Here is a 22,972-nt window from a genome sequence, read left to right as displayed (position 1 = left end):
TGCTGAACTCACAGTGGCGTTTCCCGAGACTTCATCCTTTTGTTAGGCCTCGAAATACAGCATTCATAATACAACATTTGAAATACAGCATTCATAATACAACATTTCTTTTGTGATAACTTACAAACAATTATTCCAACATTTCCCCCCTGTTTATCACAAAAACCTCCCCAGATTCTCTTCATCCCCAATAACTTCTTCTTGCGATTTTCAGTTAATGGTTCATTTTCCTAGGGCCAAGTTATGTTTACACTCAGAGTTCAACATCAATTTTTCTCATCGTTACTGGGTCTGGAAACAGATCAGGAACACCATCCAGGTAGGTATCCCCATCATCAGATTCATCTTCCTTATCGTCCGCCAGGAAGTGCATCTGAACAGCTTTATCATCTGCTGGGCTAATCGCTGTGGTAATCAGACGGTTAAGCAGAGAACGCAGACAGGGAATACAACAACATCCACACAACGTCAGTATTGCTACAAACACGGCCGTAGATACTAGAATTGATGATACCAAAGACTTGTATTTGCCGAAACCGTCCATCCACCCATCCCACATAGATGTATCTATGCCTGAGTGCTCTTTCATTTTACCGTTGAGGGTGCGAAGGCCTTCCAGTGCTTTGGTCAGGCTACCTTCTGCATCGGTGTTGTTTGGTATGAACGTGCAACACTGTTCACCAAATATTGCGCACACACCCCCTCTTTCCGCTAACAACATGTCCAGCGCCATACGGTTTTGAAAGGCCATAAGGGAGGTGGCGGCGAGTTGATCAGCGACTGCTTCAAGTCCGGCCTGTGTCCAATTTCCCAATCTCTGTACGTTGTAGTGGACATAGTTTATTCTGTCAACATTCTTGTTAATCGTACACCACCAGTAGACGGATGATTCAAATTCAGCTGCAACTTGATTTACCAATTTATAGTCGTCAGGTACACCTCTTGGACACCCATCAATATAAGTTGGATCTACAACACTTTGTCAGTTTACATCATGTTTAATTATTTTCCAATGTTCAGATATCAAACTGTTCAGGCATGTTAACAATTATTGTACAAATATTGATACTTTTACTATGTGTATGCAGTTATCTGATGATACGTTTCCTAACTGTTGTACAGAGCCTTGCATGTTAATGCAGGTATAATTAGCTTTTTTCACATATTTATCAAATATTGGTTTCTGTTTTGTCTCTTTAGCTACAGGGTCAATTTTGTTTTGCTCATTACTTCAATTCAACTTTTTTTTTTTTTTTTTTTTTTTTTTTTTTTTTTTTTTTTTTTTTTTTTTTTTTTTTTGACTCATCTTGAGTAATTGTCTGGGCTTATCATACAACACAATCAGTTTTTGTAGCCTTTCCCACTTGCTCCGCCATAAGGAACAAATTAATTACGAAAACAGGAACCAATTATTAACAAACTTTGACACACCATCAAATGGTATGCTTACAACTTTGTCACAGTGGAATTTGTAGTGTGCTAGTTAACATGTCCCTTTGATAACACAAATACAATTCCAAATACTTTTTTTCCATTATATGACCTTTTTAAATACAATCCCAAATACTTTTTCCCATTACTGTTTTTCTGGCATGGGTTTTCTGGCATTTTTTCCACTAATGGGGTTACTCCGAATCCTCCCATTGCCCGTCTTCTAATACGACCTCCCCTGTGAGTGTATTTTACTTCTTGATTCTGCCAGTGGTTTGGGTTTACTATGGGTGCAGTATCATTTTGTTTCCTGAGTTCTACATTTTCCTCAGATTCCCAAGTGAACCATATTAGGGGGGCAGGGCCGACCAGTACCAATATCGTTAACCCATATGTTTATGGACGGTCTGAGCCATTGGGGTGTCATTTCTGCTGATTCACTCCTCTACCAAGGTCAGTGGTTTGGCTCAACTCTAGTCATCGTGTGCGTCCACACTATTACCAGACTTTGCTTCCCTTTCCTTATTGGATGATTCAACAGAAATGACCTTTTTACAATGTACTAAGTGTACCCAGGTTGGTCTTTCCACTATCTTTCAAATGGTGTTAGTCCTGTTGTACTTGTAATGTTAATGTACATTTTTACTAAATATTTGCATAATGCTTTTGCTACTGTCAGCACATCTGCTTTTCCTTTAGGAAATATTTCTAACTACTTTGAAAATGCATCTACTATGACCAGACAATAATGTTTTCCTTCACTCTTATTTAGTTAATTGCATAGATGTTTTATACAATTTTTTTTATAAGAATTAAACTATAGGAAGTATAGTACTTCTGTATAAGGGCATTCATATCCCTCCTGTTGAGCCATGAGTTCAACCTTGGCTCAATATTGCTGCTCACTTATACCGATTTTTCTTTGTAAGATTGGTTTATTGTCTGGACATACATAGATGTCTTTTTTGTTCAACCTCATCCTCATAATTTCTTTGTAATCCTTTCATTGCTTGTCTCAATATATTGGTCAACTTGTTTTTGTAGTTCTTACAGCGTTTTTCAGCATTCTCTGTTCTTGATTTGATAAACGCCTTACAAAGTCTATTTTTCTTTTTACATGCATTTTTCAAACTGTTTATCATCCAAGGTGCATTATTTTGCCTTTGTTTAGATCTGCATGGAACCTCAGGACAATGCTTGTTATACAGAGTAATATAATGTTTACGAAAAGAATCATAGACCGTGTTTATATCGTCTGTATACACCTCTTCCCACTCTTGTTTTAATAGGTCATACCTGAAGTTGTTAATATGATTGACACTTCTTTTCCTCTTAAGTATTTGATGATATGCTCTTTTAGGGAATTGATAGTCAAATATTGCAAATATAGGCAGATGATCACTTATGTCATTTATCACTAACCCAGTAGTGATGTGAATCCCTAAAACATTTGTAAAGATTTTGTCTATTAAGGTTGCACTAGTTGTGGTTATTCTACTAGGCTTTGTAATTAATGGGTACAGCCCTTTTTCATATAATATCTCTACAAAATCTGATGTTTGTTTATGTGAATCTACCTTTAGAAGATCAATATTATAATCTCCACAAATTACGATAGTCCTATTTTTATTTAGACCATTAATCATTTCCTCTAATTTATCCATAAAGATTTCCACTTTTGATCCTGGTTTTCTATATACACATGTAACAACAATGTTTCTGTTTTGTTCTAATTCTATCTCAACAGCTACACACCCCATTAACACATGTATGGCCATTATCATACATTTAACTGGTCTGCATTTAGTTCATTATATACATAGAGGGCCACCCCTCCTCCAGTCCTATTGTCTCTGCTAGTGACATACAGATCATAGTCCTTTAATTTCAGATCAACCTCCTTGCCTTTCTTTATCCATGTTTCAGATAAAGCAATTACCTTAAATCTACCTTTAAGCGACTCCAAAACATTTTTGATTTTAGAAAAGTGTTTTGTTAGACTTCTACAATTAAAATGAATCAAAGAAAATGTATTTTCTATGCCTACGTCATCAAGTTGTTCCTCAGTATAATATTGGAAGAATCCTTGACATGCTTAAATATATGAGTCTTTGGATGCACTTCATTATCAAAATCAAATGTGTATCCATTTATCTTTCTCTTTTGGAGTACTTTGTTGTTGCATATCTTTTAGTATATCATGCGCTAGTTTGTAGTTTGAAATATGTATTTCCTTTTCTGTTGCTTGTTTTGCTGTTTTGTCAGCAAACACATTTCCTATTGATACTGTGTCTGTTCCTTTGGTGTGTGTCGCACATTTGCATATTGCTATTTTAGCTGGTAGCTGTACTGCTTCTATTAATTCTTTCTTCTCTCTCTTTTTTTTTTATTTTTTTTATCAGTTCTCCAATGTGTTACAGATTTTCCTGTTGACTTTATCATTCCGATATTTTGGCTATCTTTATATATATTGTGACCTTTTGATCTTTCATTAATTTACATGCTTCTATTAGTGCTTCTAGTTCTGCCGCTTGCATTGAGCAATTTGATGGTCATTTGATAGCTTTCAAAATTTCCGTTACTGTAACAATCGCACATTCTGTTCTATTTTTATTTCACAGAATGCTGCTTTAGCTTCTGAATTCCACTCTACAGATGATTTAATTTTTTCATTAATTTACTTAAAGGAGCTACTATTTCAGCATAATTTGGTATTCAACTTCTACAATAATTCGTTAATCCTAGAAATTATATCATTTGCTTCTTTATTTGTGGTTTTTGTACTTGCCGTACTTAGTTTTTCTATTTTCCACAATAGTGCGTCCATTTTTGTTTAGAGAACGTTCTAGATTCTTTACTTCTCTTTTGCATAATTTGACTTTTATTTTGCTTATTTTGTGTCTTTCACTCTGTAGATGATTTAATAACGCTAATGTTATTTTTCCTCCTAATTCAAATGTTATACATATTACTTTATGCATTTTTTAAGTAATGTTTTAAACTCACTTAACTGTCTATACGTCCTTATCTTATCTTAGCTCAACACTCAGATGTATGGTGTTGCAAATGTCTAAAACATAATCTAACTTAAGAATGTTATACTACACTTCAAAGTTAAACCTACTTTAAATTTACATGTAATAAATTCACTTCCACACCTCCCCCACTGCGCCACGCACACACACACACACACACACACACACACACACAAGGTGGTGTGTGAGGGCGTGAGTGCACTTCTTAGGGCAAAGGTCAGCAACACTTGAGCTTCTCTCCTTTTTTTTCTTCTTTCTTCCCTCAGCTAATAAACATGTAACCCACTTTATCATTTTATCATACTATACCTCTCAACTCTTATTATAGTTATTAATCTAGGTTTTTATTTGTTCCATTATTTAATTATACATATATATATTTGTATATATAAAAGCGCTCTTTATATATCCAAACATACATGTATATCTTCAGTCTACCTTTTCTTCATCTCTTATTTCAATACCCCCATTATCTCTCTCTCGCATTAGTTTATTTCATTTTGCATTAATTCTTATTATTGATTTTTCCCTATTTCTTCATCTATTTTTACTTTTATCTCATTTTAGCACTTTGAGATTTTTCTCCTATTTGCTTTTTCTTTTAACCTATTTTTATTTTTATTTGAACCTCCAGGGTTTTTACACAATTTGTACCTTGAAAGATACACACTTAAACACACACTAACAAACAAACAAACAAACACGTTTGCAGTGATCTTACCACCAATGGCATACGCTGTTAACATGACTAATTGGTGTCGTCTTTTAACAGTCATGCTGAGTTACTTTGATTTTTTTTTTTTTTTTCCAGGACAATTTCTTGCAAAATGTCCTTCTCTGCTTCAACGCCAACATGCAGTAGGGTCTAACCGCTGACGTTGTGGTTGTTGTCTTCTATTTTGGTTTAAATAGATTGTAATAGACCATATTAGATCTGCGTTTCTTTGTGTCCCTCTTTCCATTTTGAGAATTTGGAGTAATCCGTCGCCTCCTACAGAGCCGAAACTTATAAGGATTAATTTTGTCTTTGTTGTAAGATAGTGGTTTAATTTATTATTGTGGTACACGTCGCTTCTACTGGAGATGGTTCCCCAGTGGAGGTGTCTTGCCTAGAGCATCCACAATAACCCACTATTTACTTCTCACAACTTTCATATGGAGTGATAGCCTAATGGCGATTACTCCCACACACTCTCACATTCACACCTTTCAGTATATTGATCTACGGAAATTTCAATGTATATTACATGCGGACTCCGTCGCCCTCCAGGTTATTGTTTTTTCACGGACAAAATTCAGTTTTTTATTCTGAATAGACCATTTTAGGTCTGTTGGACTCCGACGTCCCCAGGATAATGGTTCACGGATATTTCAAATTATTGTGGGCTCCGACACCCCCTAGTATGTTTGTTTATGGATATTACGGATTCCAGTTTTCGCGGTTCCGTTTACCTGCAGTCTTTTGGCCTCTTCAGTTTTTTTCTTAATTCAGTTTTTATTTAAAATTTTAATACTCACGGACGTTGGACTCCGACGTCCCTCTAATTTGGCCTTTTTACCTGTTAGAGCCTAGGATTTACAGGGTTTGTTTTACCTGTTAGAGCCTAGGATTTACAGGGTTTGTCTATGCGTCGTAACCCTCAGTCACACACTTTCTCTCAGTCGTTTCTTTCTTTGTCAATTTAAAACGTACTCACTGCTCTCTGCCTTCCTTCCTGTTGTCCTCGGATTTCCGTCAGTCTTTCAATTCCAGCCCGAAATGAAGAAAAAGCAGTTCCTCAATCAGGATTTGGTTGCCATGGTCCTCTGGTTTCACTCACTCATGCTGGAATCGTCAGACGTGTTGGAATCCGGCTCGAAGGACCAATTAGATGTCACGTTCAAATACAGGACATCTGTTACACAAGACAAAAGGCAAGGAATCAAACAGAGACAGAATTCAATTTGGACTCAATTGAGGAGAGACGTGGTCACTGTACTCTCTGCACAGTCCTGCACCACGCTCTGACCAAGAAGGTTCTCGTCTCCTCTTTTAATTCAGATCTTCCATGTTCACGCACCAACATATGTCACAATAGGAATGGGGAGGTATGTAAAACAGTCATTGTTTTTGGTCGCTTTGAAGTCCAAGAAGAGGACTTCTCGGGCTTGGCTCTTCCTGGATCCAGCTGGGGCAGGTGTTGGAGGACAATGGACAACCCCTCCCGTCTCCTGTCCACAGTGACTTCAAGAAGGCAGCGTGTCGTAAATAGCGTTGACCAAATAGAGGGAAGAGAGTTTGTGAATTACTTCAAAGAGAGTTCGTTTAACACTTCAAAGAGAGTTCGTTTAACACTTCAAAGAGAGTTCCCCCAGGAGTTGAGCACATCCTGCCATCTGTCCGTGCTGAACTCACAGTGGCGTTTCCCGAGACTTCATCCTTTTGTTAGGCCTCGAAATACAGCATTCATAATACAACATTTGAAATACAGCATTCATAATACAACATTTCTTTTGTGATAACTTACAAACAATTATTCCAACAGTATGAACCACTTCTTTCAGGACTATATGAAAGCTCTTTCCTATCTCTCTATCTGAACGACGAGAACACCCAAAGAGGGAACAGCAAAACAACATTTTCTGCTCAAACTCTACACTGACTTTCACTTGTTTTATTGCGACGGTAAAGCTGCTTGACCATCGCTTGAATTAGGCTGCGAAGAAGAAAAACAGATGTGATGTCATATGCAACCCACCTATAAACAGCTCTCATTAATCACTATTAATCCAAAATTCAAAAAGGTGATAATTCTGATTAAAACACGCTGTTATTTGACAGCACTATTTAAACATATCAAGTGGTATCTGATGTTCTCCATTAAACGCAAAAGGCTCAAAAGACTGTGGTAAAAAACAACAGAGGAAGAGACAATCATTGCTTCATAACCTTATTGTTGGCGTATCTCCTTATCCAAGAAGACACGCTCAGGAGGCAACTCGACTTTGCTTCATGCCGACAGTCCTAGTTTGTCCGTCATGCCAACATGTATTTATCGTTGTTTGACCTACATTTTTGTTGTCACTGCACAGCCGCATATGTCTGTCACTTGTCTATAATACACCTGCCTGTCACGCTACTCTAGTCATCCACACGGTAATATATTTGACAGCGAGCGATGCTACGAGTCCAGCTGGGCTTCATGCATCTCTTTCGTCATCTGTGCGGATACACGACAAATCCTTCTCCATAGGAGGCAGTGAATATTAATAACCTTCCAGACTTCAATGTCAACAACCAAAGCAAAAGCACAAATTATGAAAAACCGTGGAGAATTTTCTTCATGAAAAACAGATACAAGTACCAGAAGGTTAGTTTTACTGCAGGTTGGCCATGAGGAAAAACAAATGAAAACAATGAATGTGTGAACTATAAATGGCTCGTATACATGCATTTTCATGAAAGGAATAAAAAGAAATGATGATGATGAGGATTAAATGGATGTTTCAGCAGTTAATTAAATTGCAAGGACGTCTCTATTATTCCAAACTGAAAAGTGACTGGTAAAATATGGTTTTGTGTTTGTGGATATAAGCTATTAAGGGGAAATTTCATTCAAGTTAGTTTTTTTTATTCAACCTACCGGTATGTTAATTATAGCAAACAATATGAGGTGAAGTAACAATGACCTACAAATAATGAATCATGAGAAACAAAGTACACAGTGTCCAGGTAGGTTATATTTTGTGAAAAAAGAAAATCTCACAAATTTCATCCAGTCTTACTGCATTTTAAACCCCTTTTTGGTCTTTAAGATATAACTCAAATTTAATCATTCAGTGCATTCTGCCTGCTGGTTAAAATAGTCCGGTTGAATAATCCTGAGGTTTTATTAAAGGAAACACTTCGCTTTATGACATTTCTCATTAGAACCATGTGGAAAGCAATTAGGGGCTTATCACAAAAAACAGAACAAGCTGGCTGTGTTGATAAGCAGGAAATCAGGTAACAGTTTCCAATATTCAGAGAATGCAACACTATGCTTACAAACTAATAATGAGCCTAATTTGGGTTTAAAGTATGTACTGTCGGCTCATAGCCTCGTCCTCCTGTTGGTTTAATGTAAATATAATATTATGAAGATGTAATGTAATGTGTGGAACGTGTGTTGCAGTTTATCATAGGTCATACTTCTCTGCAATGTATATTTCTTTAACAAATTCTATACCAATACAGTGCAATCATTGATTTGTCTGCCCCCAATACCCATGTCCACTATTACCCACCCCAAACCACATAACCCCTCTTTGCACTCCCAATCACTGCTGAAGCAAGTGCCAGAGTAGAAAAAAATAATTTTTGCCCCAGTTTCGAAGGTCTTTGTCAGTAATGGGTTTCAGCCTAATTTAAGCAGGCTGGTACATATAATTACAAGGAAACAGATCGTTATTTAATTGGGAGTTCCTTCTGGTTGTTCTTGAGGCAGATGATATTTTATATTAATTTGGTATGGAAATGCTATTACAGACACTCTCCCAAAGTCGTTACGCATATTAGGCCAGCGCGTTTTAGTGAGCTTTCAAATACAAATATAAAAGAAAATACATTTTGGTTATGGATTAAACCAACTAGATCCAGCCAGTCGGTTCCTGTAGGCGTAACATTTACAAATTACTAACATTTATGACATGCATTGTATTCTGTTTAGCGTTTCCTCCAATCAAATACTGGACATGTCTCTCAACAGAAAACATTAACAATGAAATCTATCATGATCCAATATGACAGTTTAGACTTATGTTTATTATTTTCTCGTGTTTGGTAGTAATTTTGTTCCAGCGCTTTTATTTTCTAGTTTCTACTTCCTGGTCTTGCTTCCATTTTCTGCCAATTCATCTTTGGTCTGAGAGCTGGTCATATGTCATACAAACACTGTTTCCATATGAGTTGGGAAATTGTGTTAGATGTAAATATAAACGGAATACAATGATTTGCAAATCCTTTTCAACCCATATTCAATTGAATGCACTACAAAGACAAGATATTTGATGTTCAAACTCATAAACTTTATTTTTTTTTGCAAATATTAATTAACTTAGAATTTTCATGGCTGCAACACGTGCCAAAGTAGTTGGGAAAGGGCATGTTCACCACTGTGTTACGTGGCCTTTCCTTTTAACAACACTTAGTAAACGTTTGGGAACTGAGGAGACACATTTTTTAAGCTTCTCAGGTGGAATTATTTCCCATTCTTGCTTGATGACAGCTTAAGTTGTTCAACAGTCCGGGGGTCTCCGTTGTGGTATTTTAGGCTTTATAATGCGCCACACATTTTCAATGGAAGACAGGTCTGGACTACAGGCTGGCCAGTCTAGTACCCGCACTCTTTTACTATGAAGCCACGTTATTGTAACACGTGGCTTGGCATTGTCTTGCTGAAATAAGCAGGGGCGTCTATGGTAATGTTGCTTGGATGGCAACATATGTTGCTCCAAAACCTGTATGTACCTTTCAGCATTAATGGTGCCTTCACACATGTGTAAGTTACCCATGTCTTGGGCACTAATACACCCCCATACCATCACAGATGCTGGCTTTTCAACTTTGCGCCTATAACAATCCGGATGGTTCTTTTCCTCTTTGGTCCGGAGGACACAACGTCCACAGTTTCCCAAAAAATTTTAAAATGTGGACGCGTCAGACCACAGAACACTTTTCCACTTTGTATCAGTCCATCTTAGATGAGCTCAGGCCCAGCGAAGCCGATGGCGTTTCTGGGTGTTGTTGATAAATGGTTTCCGCCTTGCATAGGAGAGTTTTAACTTGTACTTACAGATGGAGCGACCAACTATAGTTACTGACAGTGGGTTTCTGAAGTGTTCCTGAGCCCATGTGGTGATATCCTTTACACACTGATGTCGCTTGTTGATGCAGTACGGCCTGAGGGATCCAAGGTCACAGGCTTAGCTGCTTACGTGCAGTGATTTCTCCAGATTCTCTGAACCCTTTGATGATATTACGGACCGTAGATGGTGAAATCCCTAAATTCCTTGCAATAGCTGGTTGAGAAAGGTTTTCTTAAACTGTTCAACAATTTGCTCACGCATTTGTTGACAAAGTGGTGACTCTCGCCCCATCCTTGTTTGTGAATGACTGAGTATTTCATGGAATCTACTTTTATACCCAATCATGGCACCCACCTGTTCCCAATTTGCCCGTTCACCTGTGGGATGTTCCAAATAAGTGTTTGATGAGCATTCCTCAACTTTTTCAGTATTTATTGCCACCTTTACCAACTTCTTTGTCACGTGTTGCTGGCATCAAATTCTAAAGTTAATGATTATTTGCAAAAAAAAAAATGTTTATCAGTTTGAACATCAAATATGTTGTCTTTGTAGCATATTCAACTGAATATGGGTTGAAAATGATTTGCAATTCATTGTATCCCCATTGTATTTACATCCAACACAATTTCCCAACTCATATGGAAACGGGGTTTGTATGTTGTCGGCAATCAGGAAGCTTAAATGCCCCTAATTGCCAATCAGGAGGGTTTATCCTATAGTGTCGTCTCTTAGACGACACTGGTATGTTGTTTGCAAATACTTGTGCATGCATTAGTGTGGGTTTCTGCTACATGCATTTTTACGTCACTACATACGTCTGCTGTAAGTCCTTTCCTTAACTAAAAATGTGTCACCAGCAAAAACCTTATTAATTTAGTCAGTGTTCTGTACATACTGAATGCTAGGTGATACAATATTAAACTCTGTGCAATACCACAGGTAATGCATACGTTTTCTGGTCACCTATTCGTACAAACTGGTGTCGGTTTTCTATATAACTTTACAACTTCTTATCTAACCGCTAAGAAAGTTGTTAACTTCTTAACTATATCCATGTATGCCATTAACATTGATCTTCCTTCACGAAACCATGGTTTCTGTTCATTAGCAAGTTTTGGTTTTCAATGAAGTTGTCCAACTTTGCAAAGGAAAGTTTTTCAATTATTTTAGAGAACTGTGAGAGCAAGGATATACTGTAGGTCTGTCGTTGTTAGAATGATGTATGTCACCAGATTTGATTATAGGGATGACTTTAGCTATTGTCATTTTGTGTGGGACGGTTCCAGTTCTAAATGACAAATAACATATATTTAAGTGAACCTTTGATTGTATCATTGCATCCTGGGGTAACGCTGCAAGTCTCAATGTGGTACAAAAACAAAAAAAAGATTTTCACGTCATCTTTTATTTAGGTGAAACAATCTGTGCATGTTACCCCCTTGAAATGGGGAGCAATATTCACAAATATTACTGAGAGCTTCAGTGGAATCTTTCATAACAAGGGCAGCATACCAATCAACATTTCTTTTCCAGGAAATAAGTAACTTTGGAGAGAATTTTTTTTTTAAGGGGAATTACCTTATTTTTGGAATTTTGCCTATCGTTCACAATCATTATGAGAGACAAGAACACACGTGTCTTTCTTTCGGATTCCAAAGATGATAAAAAAGGCTTGCAAAATGCAGCTAATGGGAGTCACGGTTGTAGCCTTCAAAGCCCTCTAAAACAACTTCCAAACACTCTATCAACATTTTGTTTACACATTGCAAAAATATATATAATGTAGTAACAAACACGTTCATAACAATATGTAATATGTTCAATGTGTACCGTATTTTGGTCATTTTATGCATTACCTGAACTTATTTCCTCAGCGCATTTATTTCTGTTTCCATAGCAGCCCTCTTCCGGCAGCAAATGCGTGCTCTAAATCCGAAAACAAACAAGTGTGTCGTAATCATGGCAGACTTGGTAACAGACAACAAAGATTACTATTTCTGGACAAATGAGGATTCACGACCTTATATTTTTGAACCTGAATATGTATACGGAAGATGTACTACTGGTTATAGAAGCAAGCTCTAAGAAAGACTAAAACGTTGGAGCAGACGGAAACCGAGAGAGTGAGGTCAGTGGGACTTGATCTGCAAATGTGGAACTTGGAGACAAGCTACGCGTACATAAATAGAGTGCTTACCCAAAGTCAACTTGAAAAAACTTCCCCCGCCAGCTGGACCAAACAGACAACTGTCCATCGAGTGAGTCTCTATAATGGTGATCGTGATACTCTTATAGCAAACAGCATCATCACATCATGCTTGTTATTACAACAACACACACAGTTGAGCTAGCTGTGTACAAACAGAACATGATATGTGGGCTCATACTTTAAAGATACTGTAATATGATTTTTTTTTTTAAAGTTTTTCAGTCATTACAAATTGATGTCCGATCGCATTTTTTTGTGTATTACAAACTCAAAAGCGATTCAGCTGCTGAAATCAAGCTAGCTTGTCTCTTGCTGTGGCTTGCTCACGACTAATGCCTTAGCATGCCGGCCCAGGATGATGTATTAATACGCTATAAAAATAGTTCCTCAGTGTTTGTTCTTACAATAACAATGTCGCTACAGCTTGGTTATTAAACAGGTTACGGAACGTAAATGAAGTACTGTTGGTGGTTTTTGGATGCATTTTTAAAGTGATTTAGTGGCGGAATGGATTGCTCCCATTGGCCACATTGCTAGCCACCAAGAACGAGCCGATTTGTGCAATTTAGAATGGAAAAAAAAACAAAAACCTTTGGTCTTCTTGTCTCTTATTAGGATTGTGAACAACAGAATTCCAGTTCCCCTTTAAATTACACAACAAATGCACTTTAATGTAGCTTCATACATTTAACTCTTCTAAATTAACATATTAACTCACAAAAAGTATGTCAAACTGAAAATACTGTACAACAGGGGTGCTCACACTTTTTCTGCAGACGAGCTACTTTTCAATTGATCAAGTCGTGGAGATCTACCTCATTCATATATATAATTTATATTTACTTATTTATGAAATATATGTTTTTGTTAACAAGTTAATGGTGTTTAATGATAATGCAAGCATGTTTAACACATATAGTTAATAATGTTAAAAAATTAAAGGTGTTTAATGATAATACAAGTATGTTAATACATATAGTTAATATTGTTAACAAGTTAAAGGTATTTAAAGATAATGCAAGCATGTTTAACACATATAGTTAATATTGTTAACAAAATAAAGGTGTTTGATGATAATACAAGCATGTTTAACACATATAGTTAATATTGTTAATAAGTTAAAGGTGTTTAAAGATAATACAAGCATGTTTAACACATATAGTTAATATCGTTAACAAGTTAAAGGTGTTTAAAGATAATACAAGCATGTTTAACACATATAGATTCCTTTCTTTCATGAAGACAAGAATATAAGTTGGTGTATTACCTGATTCTGATGACTTGCATTGATTGGAATCAGACAGTGGTGCTGATACGTCCGCATTTTCGAATGGAGGAGAAAAAAAGTCCTCCTTCTGTTCAATACCACATGAAAGTGGTTGGTTTTTGGCATCTTATTTGTCCAGTTTCCGTACTCCTTTGTATACACTTTACAAGAAATACATTGTCGGCAAACTCCGTAGCTTGCTCGCTTGTGCACGCCAGCTTTCTGAGAGTCTTATTTTGTTAGCGCAACTGTGCAACTGTGCACTCGGTCTTTGGAGTTTTGACGACAGGTACGGCGCCAGAGTCCGTTGAAATAAAGTGTTTCTCGCCTTCCAGTCGGTAATTTTACTGAGCTGGCAGCAGCCAGCGTCATCTCAGAAGACCCTCGGGTGCCGTGAATGTCAATCAAGTGACGAAAGTGACGTCATAGTGAAGATGTATGATCGCTCATTTTTAGGACTATTTTTTTAATGCCTGGCTGGTGATCGACTGACACACCTCCCGAGATCGACCGGTAGCTCGCGATCGACGTAATGAGCACCCCTGCTGTACAATGTACACGTGAGCAAATGTTAAATTTAATATGCAAATCACGTGCATTAGGAGTACGAGTCATTTTTAGTTATGGAGCACAGGCCTAAAAAATGTTTTACAACCTTCCTCAAACTCAACCTTTTTTCATACATACATACATACATAGCTCAAACGCCCTCTCCACTCTTTATATGTCAACACAGTAAACTCATGTTCTTTTTGACAAAAAATAGCATGTCTTGCATGAGGAGCATAAATCACACAAGTGAAGATGTGTTTCCTCACTGAGAGATTCAGTGGAATGAAGAAAACTAGCATTTCCTTCAGTAAGTGGGTGAAGACAAAAGCAATCAATCACAGACCAGTGAATCAAAATTACTACAGATCACACAGACTCACATATTTGCATGCCGAATTACACCATGAAAATGAAATAAACATGATAAGTACCCTTTTAACATTTCACTTTTTTAATCCTGATAGATCTTAACTCAACTATTTATTGAAATTTTATTCTTGAATGGGTGATCCTTTCCTCTTGACTAGATGATCCCTTTTCCTTCTCATTAGAACACATTTGCGAATCTAATTGTACTTTTTTTTTATAACAGTTTTAACCAGTTTTTATTTTTTATTTTGCCTATCAGTCACAATGATTATGAAATGTTTTTGTTGTTTTTGCATTCTAACATATAACAGTCGGGTCGTTCTTGGGGGCTAGCAATGCAACTAATACAGGGGTCGGAAACCTTTACCACTCAAAGAGCCATTTTGACCCGTTTCACAAAATAAAGAAAACAATGGGAGCCACAAAACTCTTTTGAAATTTAAAATGATATAACACTGCAAACAAAGTTTTTTTTTGCTTTGTGCTATGTATAAACCAGGGGTCTCAGACATGCGGCCCGCACCTTAATATGAAAATTTTATGTTAATTCGTTCCACGAGTTTTATATGAATGCCGCTTGATAGCATCACACTTGCCGACCTTACCGGAAGACTCCCGAATTTCAGAGCAACTTTTCTACCGAATGTTCGCTGATTTTCACCCTGCCAACAATAATAAGGGCGTGCTATGAAGGCACTGCCTTTAGTGCCCTCTACAACCAGTACAAACAGCTTGCCAGCCAAGTCCCATGTTGTATGCGGCTTCTGCAGACACGTTAGTGACTGCAATGCATACTTGTTCAACAGCCATACAGGTCACACTGAGGGTGCCCGTTTAAACAACTTTAACACTCTCATTAATATGCGCCACACTGTGAACCCACACCGAACAAGAATGACAAACACATTTCGGGAGAACAGCCGCACTGTAACACAACATAAACACAACAGAACAAATACCCAGAATCCCATGCATCCCTAACTCTTCCGGGCTATATTATACAGGTTTGGTTCACAGTGTGGCGCATATTAGTAAGAGTGTTAAAGTTGTTTAAATCACAACCCTCAGTGTAACCTGTATGGCTATTGACCAAGTAACGTGTGTAAGCAGAGGTCACGTACTCCATGCGACCGGGCCGGCACGCAGATAGCATGGTGTAAAAGCGGACGCGACGACATGTTGTAGAGAACGTTAAAGTCAGTGCCATCACGGCACGCCCTCAATATTGTTTTCTGGGTGAAAATCGGAGAATGTTTGGGTGAAAATCGGAGAATGTTTGTCCCGGGAGATTTCCGGGAGAGGCACTGACATCCGGAAACCTCCCGGTAAAATCGAGGGGGGCATCAGAGTGATCAAAGAGCCGCATGCGGCTCAAGAGCTGCGGGTTGCTGACCCCTGAACTAATAGGATAAATCAATTCTACCTCTAAAATACTTGAAAAATGCATTCAAAAACCATCAACAATACTTCATTTACGTTCTGTAACCCGTATAATAACCAAGCTGTAGAGACATTGTTATTGTATGAGCGAACACTGAACTATTTTTCTATCGTAGTAAAAACATCGGCGTGCTTTTGTATTAGCTGTAAAAGCTAATTACGGCAAAAAATAGGTTAGCTTCTACGACAACACAACACGCGTTTGAGTTTGTAATGCACAGCACTGCGATACAACACCAATGTGTACTGCCTGAAAAACATGAAGAATCATATTACAGTATCTAAAGTATTAGTTTGTACACAGCTAACCAGACAGCGTATGTACTGTAGTTGTACTAACACGCATGGCGTGCTGCATGTATCGTGATCAATATTAACATGACTCACTCGATGGACAGTTGTTTGTCTGGTCCTGCTGGCCGGGGACGTTTCCTGTTGATTTTGTGTAAGCAATCTATTTATGCTGAAATAGCTTGGCTCCATGTTCCATATTTATAGCGTCAAAATCGCTTTCATCCCCCTCTCCCGGCATCCTTCTGCTCCAACGTCTGACTCTTCCCTTTGTACTCGCTTCTATAAGTAGTAGTATTACAAAGCTTAAAAAGTATAAGGTTGTGAATCCTCATTTGTCCAAAAATAGTAATCTTTGTTGTCTATTACCAAGTGGGTGACATTGTTATCGCCAGGAAGGATGAGGTCACCTACCTAGGTTCCATTCTAGAGGCTAATCTTTCCTGTGATAAAATGGCAACCAAGGTAATCAAAAAGGTCAACCAACGAACGAGATTTCTCTTTAGAATCTCCTCTCTGGTCAACAAAAGTACCATGAAGATTCTGGCGGGAAGTCTCGTTCAACCCTTTTTCAATTACGCATGCACCTCCTGGTACCCTAGCACCTCCGAAACCCTCAAGTCTAGACTCCAAACATCCCAGAACAAGCTAGTCAGATTACTTCTAGACCTCCACCCCAGATCACACCTCACTCCTACCCACTTCTCCAAAGTGGGCTGGCTCAGGGTGGAGGACAAAGTAAAACAACTTGCACTGAGCCTAGTCTATAAAATCCGCTACACCTCCCTGATACCAAAGTAAATGTCAAACTACTTCCTTAACGTAAATGACCGCCATAACCACAACACCAGCGGGAGCTCCACTAACCACGTTAAACCCAGATTCCGATCTAACAAAGGTCTTAACTCATTCTCTTTCTATGCCACATCAATATGGAATGCACTCCCAACAGGTGTAAAACCGCACTAAAAGAACACCTCCAGGCAACTTCAACCCTAAACTAACACCCTCCCTTCCTCATCATATCTCCTCGGATTGTAAATAATCAAATGTAAACAATCAAATGTAGTCACTTATTCTTATAATTTCTGATCTCTCTCTCTGTGTCCAATACTTGCTGTACATATGTACCAAGTCAGACCTACACTGTTCCAATGTCAATTTCTCTGATGATGCAATTGTTGATGACTGAAGTGTTGATACCAACCAAACTTAACCCCCCCCCCCTCCATATCCCACACCCCGGATTGTAAATAATGTACCGTATTTTCCGCACTATTAGCCGCACCTAAAAACCACAAATTTACTCAAAAGCTGACAGTGCGGCTTTTAACCCGGTGCGCTTTATATATGGATTAATATTACGATTCATTTTCATAAAGTTTCGATCTCGCAACTTCGGTAAACAGCCGCCATCTTTTTTCCCGGTAGAACAGGAAGCGCTTCTTCTTCTACGCAAGCAACCGCCAAGGTAAGCACCCGCCTCCATAGAACAGGAAGCGCTTCTTCTACTGTAAGTAACCACCCGCCCGCGTAGAAGAAGAAAAAGCGCGCGGATATCACCGTACGTTTCATTTCCTTTGTGTGTTTACATCTGTAAAGACCACAAAATGGCTCCTACTAAGCGTCAGGGATCCGGTTCATGAAAAGACGCAATCTCTCCATCCGCACACGGATTACTATTTCACAGCAACTGATATTCCTGTGAACCGCACTGTGGATATAACGGGAGCACGTACGGTGAATATTCGCACCACAGGGAATGAGAAATCATCCTTCACTGTGGTTCTAGCTTGCCATGCTAATGGCCAGAAACTTCCACCCATGGTGATATTCAAAAGGAAGACCTTGCCAAAAGAGACCTTTCCAGCTGGCGTCATCATAAAAGCTAACTCGAAGGGATGGATGAAGAAAAGGTGAGCGAGTGGTTAAGGTAAGTTTAAGTTTACGCGAAGAGGCCGGGTGGCTTTTTTCACGCAGCTCTGTCCATGTTGATATACGTATGTTTGTGATTGCACATTTGCGTACATTTTGGGAGTGAACAGAGTTGTTAGAACGCTGGTTTTTAATATATTATTAAAGTTTGACTGACCTATCTGACTGTTTTTTTGACATTCCTTTAGCGCAGTTAGATGCGGCTTACAACACCGGGCGGCTTATAGGTGGACAAAGTTTTGAAATATGCCGTTCATTGAAGGCGCGGCTTTTAACCCAGGGCGCCTTATGGTGCGGAAAATACGGTAAATAATTCAATTTATATACTGTGATGATTAATTTGTGTGATGACTGTATTATGAAAATAGTATATATCTGTATCACAAATCAATTTAAGTGGACCCCGACTTAAACAAGTTGAAAAACTTATTCGGGTGTTACCATTTAGTGGTCAATTGTACGGAATATGTACTTCACTGTGCAATCTACTAATAAAAGTTTCAATCAATCAATCAAAAAAGCCTGCCATGATTAGAACACACTGGTGTTTGATTCTGGAAGTAGGAACACACATGTTGCCAGAAGTCAGACGTGTGCTGCTTTGGAAACAGAAATCAATGCGGGGATTATTAAAATATTGAACGTATAAAAAAATGGGTTATTCATATTGTTATGAACGTGTCTGTTACTACATTATATATAAACTTGCAGTGTGTATATAAAATGTTGCTGGAGGGTTTTGAAGTTGTTTTCGAGGGCCTTGAAGGCTACAACGGTGACTCCCATTATCCGCATCTTTCAAGCTTTTTAAAATTTCTTTAAAATCGTAAAAAAAAAAAGGCCTGTTCTTGTCTCTCATGATCGTGAACGATAGGCAAAATTCCATAAAAAGTGCAGATCCCCTTTAACAATTGGTTCTTTATTAGTTCTCTTATCAATTTCTATTTTGAAAAAAACAGATAACACGGTGGTTTAGCATGAACTTTTTGTTTGCAAATAAATAAATACTGTTCTGTAGAATTTAACAAAGTAAAACATTTGTATAAATTACACAAGCACGTAGCATTTAGTAAAAAATTCAAAACGTTTAAGAATCTTTATCTCCCTTGAAAATACCGGTGAAACTAAACAAAATAATATTGTGCAAAAGTTTTAGATTTACAAGGTGAAACTACTATATTGACATAGGCTCATAACATGCATCACAATATATTTCCAGCCTTCATTTGATGTAATGTTGATGTTTATTGCTTGCAGAAAAAATAGCAAGCGGTTCTAAACAAGAACCGGTTTTAGATTCCCATCCCCAATTATAGGCAAACACAAGTTTGTACAGGGAGTCTTTCCAGTTGGATTTCTGCTTCTCTGTTTGAGTTCCAAGCATTTGCAACAACGTCCTGTTGATGCGCTCCACTTGGCCATTGCCCATGGGGTGGTAATGTGTCGTTCTTGAACCATCAATGCCGCTGAGTTTCCTTGATCATGGTGTATGCAGGAGGGTAATCCAAACTTCAAGATTAGCAATGATCTTTGCTGACTTTGATGTAGTTGCATATGCTTGCACAAAACGCGTGGAATGTTCTATAATGACAAAAATGTAGTCATATCCGCCTTTGCAATGTTCAAGATGGAGGAAATCAATACATACAAGCTCAAATGGCTGTTTGTGAGGGGTGCTCTTGTTTCATGACATTGTCTTATCTGCTTAAGACAAGAACAAGCTTTGGTTACATAATGCTCTATGTCAGCGTGCATATGTGGCCAAAGTAATTGGTCTTGAATTAGTTATATTTTGCGGTCTGTACCCTAATGTCTCATCTTATTGTGCAGCTCTTTTAACTTTGTTTCTATGCACTGCTCAATTAAAATAGTTTGCGGGCTGTGGTGGTTGGATACAGAATGGCGTCATGGTCAATTGTCAGCTTGTCCCATTCTCTGAACAAATATATATTTTTTTAAATGGACTCCTTTCGGTTTTTGACTGGTGGTTTGGAGCCAGACAGTTTGCATTCAACAGATTGGTCAGATTGTTTTGCTTTTTTTAACTGATCCTTTGGTGTGCATCTGATTGATGTCATGGCGGTCTCATTTTCAACAGAAATGGACATAGCTAACTGCTAAAAATGGCCCGAATGCAAGAGTCTCATTTTGTACCTCAACTGCTTGGGTTGTAGCAGCGATGGTGTCAGGTCGGAGCTCCTCTGAACATTCCCTCATGGAGTCGTCGACATCCAGTGGCATCCTTGACAAAGCATCAGCATCACTGTTTTCCTTGCCTGCCTGTACTTTATGTTAAAGTGAAAATCAGCCAACGCTGCAACCCACCTGCAAGTTTTGGCATGTATTTTGCAGTAGATAGAATACAAGTGAGTGGGTTGTTAGCACTATACACAGGTGTGCGTACAATACAGATAATCACAAATCCTGTCGGTGATTTCCTATTTTATAGCGAGGAACTCATGCTTGCCTGCATGATAGTGGTAGTTTTTTTCAGTTTGAGAGCTGTAGGCAATTATTCAAAGCTTACCTTCTTGCTTTTGCTATAATACTGCTCCTAGACCTAAAAGTGACGCATCAGTATGTACAATAAAATGTTGAGTGAAATCAGGTAAGGTTGGTGAAACAATCGATCAGCTGTTCAAGAGCCTGTTGGTACTGGTCAGTCCATGTGATTGGCTTGTGTTAGGGCACATCATGACTGATTTTCTTATTTTTTGTCTTTTTTAGGTGGTCAGTGACACCTTCTGAGCCTGCTTTCAGGAGATCATACAACACAGCTTGATGTACTGCTTGTAGTAAGTAAGTAAGTAAAGCAAGATTTTTTCTGAGTTGGCCAACATTCTGTGGCCTGAAGTTTTTTTAATGCTGTGACTGCTTAAAATTGGACTGGTCAACTCTGCTGCCTTCTGCAGAGATTATTCTGCCTAAATAGCGGACCTCAGACTCATACTTGCCAACCCTCCCGGATTTTCCGGGAGACTCCCGAAATTCAGCGCCTCTCCCGAAAACCTCCCGGGACAAATTTTATCCCGAAAATCTCCCGAAATTCAGGCGGACTCAGGTCCATGCGGACCTGAGTCCGCTTTCCCACAATATAAACAGCGTGCCTGCCCAATCACGTTATAACTGTAGAATGATGGAGGGCGAGTTCTTGGTTTCCCTTTTGGGTTTGTTGTTAGGCAGTTTCATTAACGTCCTCCCAGCGCAGCAACAACACACAACAACAGCAGTCACGTTATATATATATATATATATATATATATATATATATATTTATAGCTAGAATTCACTGAAAGTCAAGTATTTCTTGTGTATATATATATATATACATATATATATATATATATATATATATATATGTATATGTATATATATATATATATGTATATGTATATATATATATATATATGTATATATATATATATATGTATATGTATATATATATATATATATATATATATATATATATATGTATATATGTATATATATATATATATATATATTAGAGATGCGCGGATAGGCAATTATTTCATCCGCAACCGCATCAGAAAGTCGTCAACCATCCGCCATCCACCCGATGTAACGTTTGATCAGAACTGCACCCGCCCGCCATCCGCCCGCACCCGCCCGCCATCCGCCCGCACCCGCCCGTTGTTATATATCTAATATAGACGATGCAAGGCATTAGTGAGGCATACCTGCCAACTACTCCGGTTTTCCCGTAATTCGTACGGTTTTCATCAACCTATTCCGGGTTACGGTTGCAGTGATAAAAAATACGGTTTTTCATTAATTAAAAAAAAAAAAAGGGTGAAAACTACGCGAATTGCACCTTGTGCAGACAAGATTTTTCGATCGGACACGGAGGAATTAGCGATGTAAAAGACCACGTTGGGACAAAAAAACACAAGTCTAATGCCGTTGCTAGCGATACAAGTGGAAAACTTTCAACGTTTTTCGTCGCCCAAACAGATTCTTTGGATGTGATAAATGCCGAAGTTTTATTTACGGAGGCAATAATTGAGCATGGACTTCCAATCGCACTGGCTGATCACATGGGACAGTTAAATGTTTGTAATGCAACCTTTAAAAATCATTACGCGGTGATCGCGGTCCCAAAAATAAACTTTTCTTGCATGATAATGTCCAGAAAAATTCGCTTTATATTACTATAGAGTCCTTTTAACGAATGAGTTTGATGGTTTATCACAAACCTTAAATGAAAGAAGTCCTTTGTTCTCCTGCACCATGCATGCGCTTTGGCCTTGCTTCGTGTTTGGTGCGCAATCCTGTCGGCTGTATTTCACAGCACGACATACTGTTAAAAGTGTTTATACTATTTATGCTTTCAAGTCCAAGTTGAAGAAATCTTGTTAAATGTTGACAGCATAACTACCAAAATACAGAAGTATGTCCTTAATATTTTTGCAGTGCTATTTCTGTTGAAAAGTTCAAATGATTACATTAGAGATGTGATGTGCCACTTTTCAAGTGTCTGATGGCTTAAATTAATTTTCATTAATTTTTCATATTTTGAATTCTTTTGAAAGGCTTACAAAAAAACTACATTTGAATTGTAATTCCATGCTATTAACAGGACTATTAATTTTAATGAAG

At 38.0% G+C, this 22,972-nt stretch overlaps 1 long non-coding RNA gene across 2 annotated transcripts in view; it reads left to right on the top strand.

Moving 5' to 3' along the window:
• Positions 1-22,972, top strand: part of LOC133605773 (uncharacterized) — a 91,553-nt gene that overhangs the window by 23,579 nt on the left and 45,002 nt on the right. Inside the window, exon 2 of one of the 2 annotated variants that reach the window (XR_009815180.1) lies at positions 21,083-21,154. This is a non-coding gene — a long non-coding RNA (uncharacterized lncRNA). Of the gene's footprint in view, positions 1-21,082; positions 21,159-22,972 lie in introns of both variants that reach the window. The other variant, XR_009815181.1, reaches the window with a different exon arrangement.

The sequence above is a fragment of the Nerophis lumbriciformis genome, linkage group LG05, assembly GCF_033978685.3.
Source record: "Nerophis lumbriciformis linkage group LG05, RoL_Nlum_v2.1, whole genome shotgun sequence".
Taxonomy (NCBI): domain Eukaryota; kingdom Metazoa; phylum Chordata; class Actinopteri; order Syngnathiformes; family Syngnathidae; genus Nerophis; species Nerophis lumbriciformis.
Note: the sequence above shows the minus strand (reverse complement) of the source record. Positions and strands in the feature narration are given on the sequence as shown.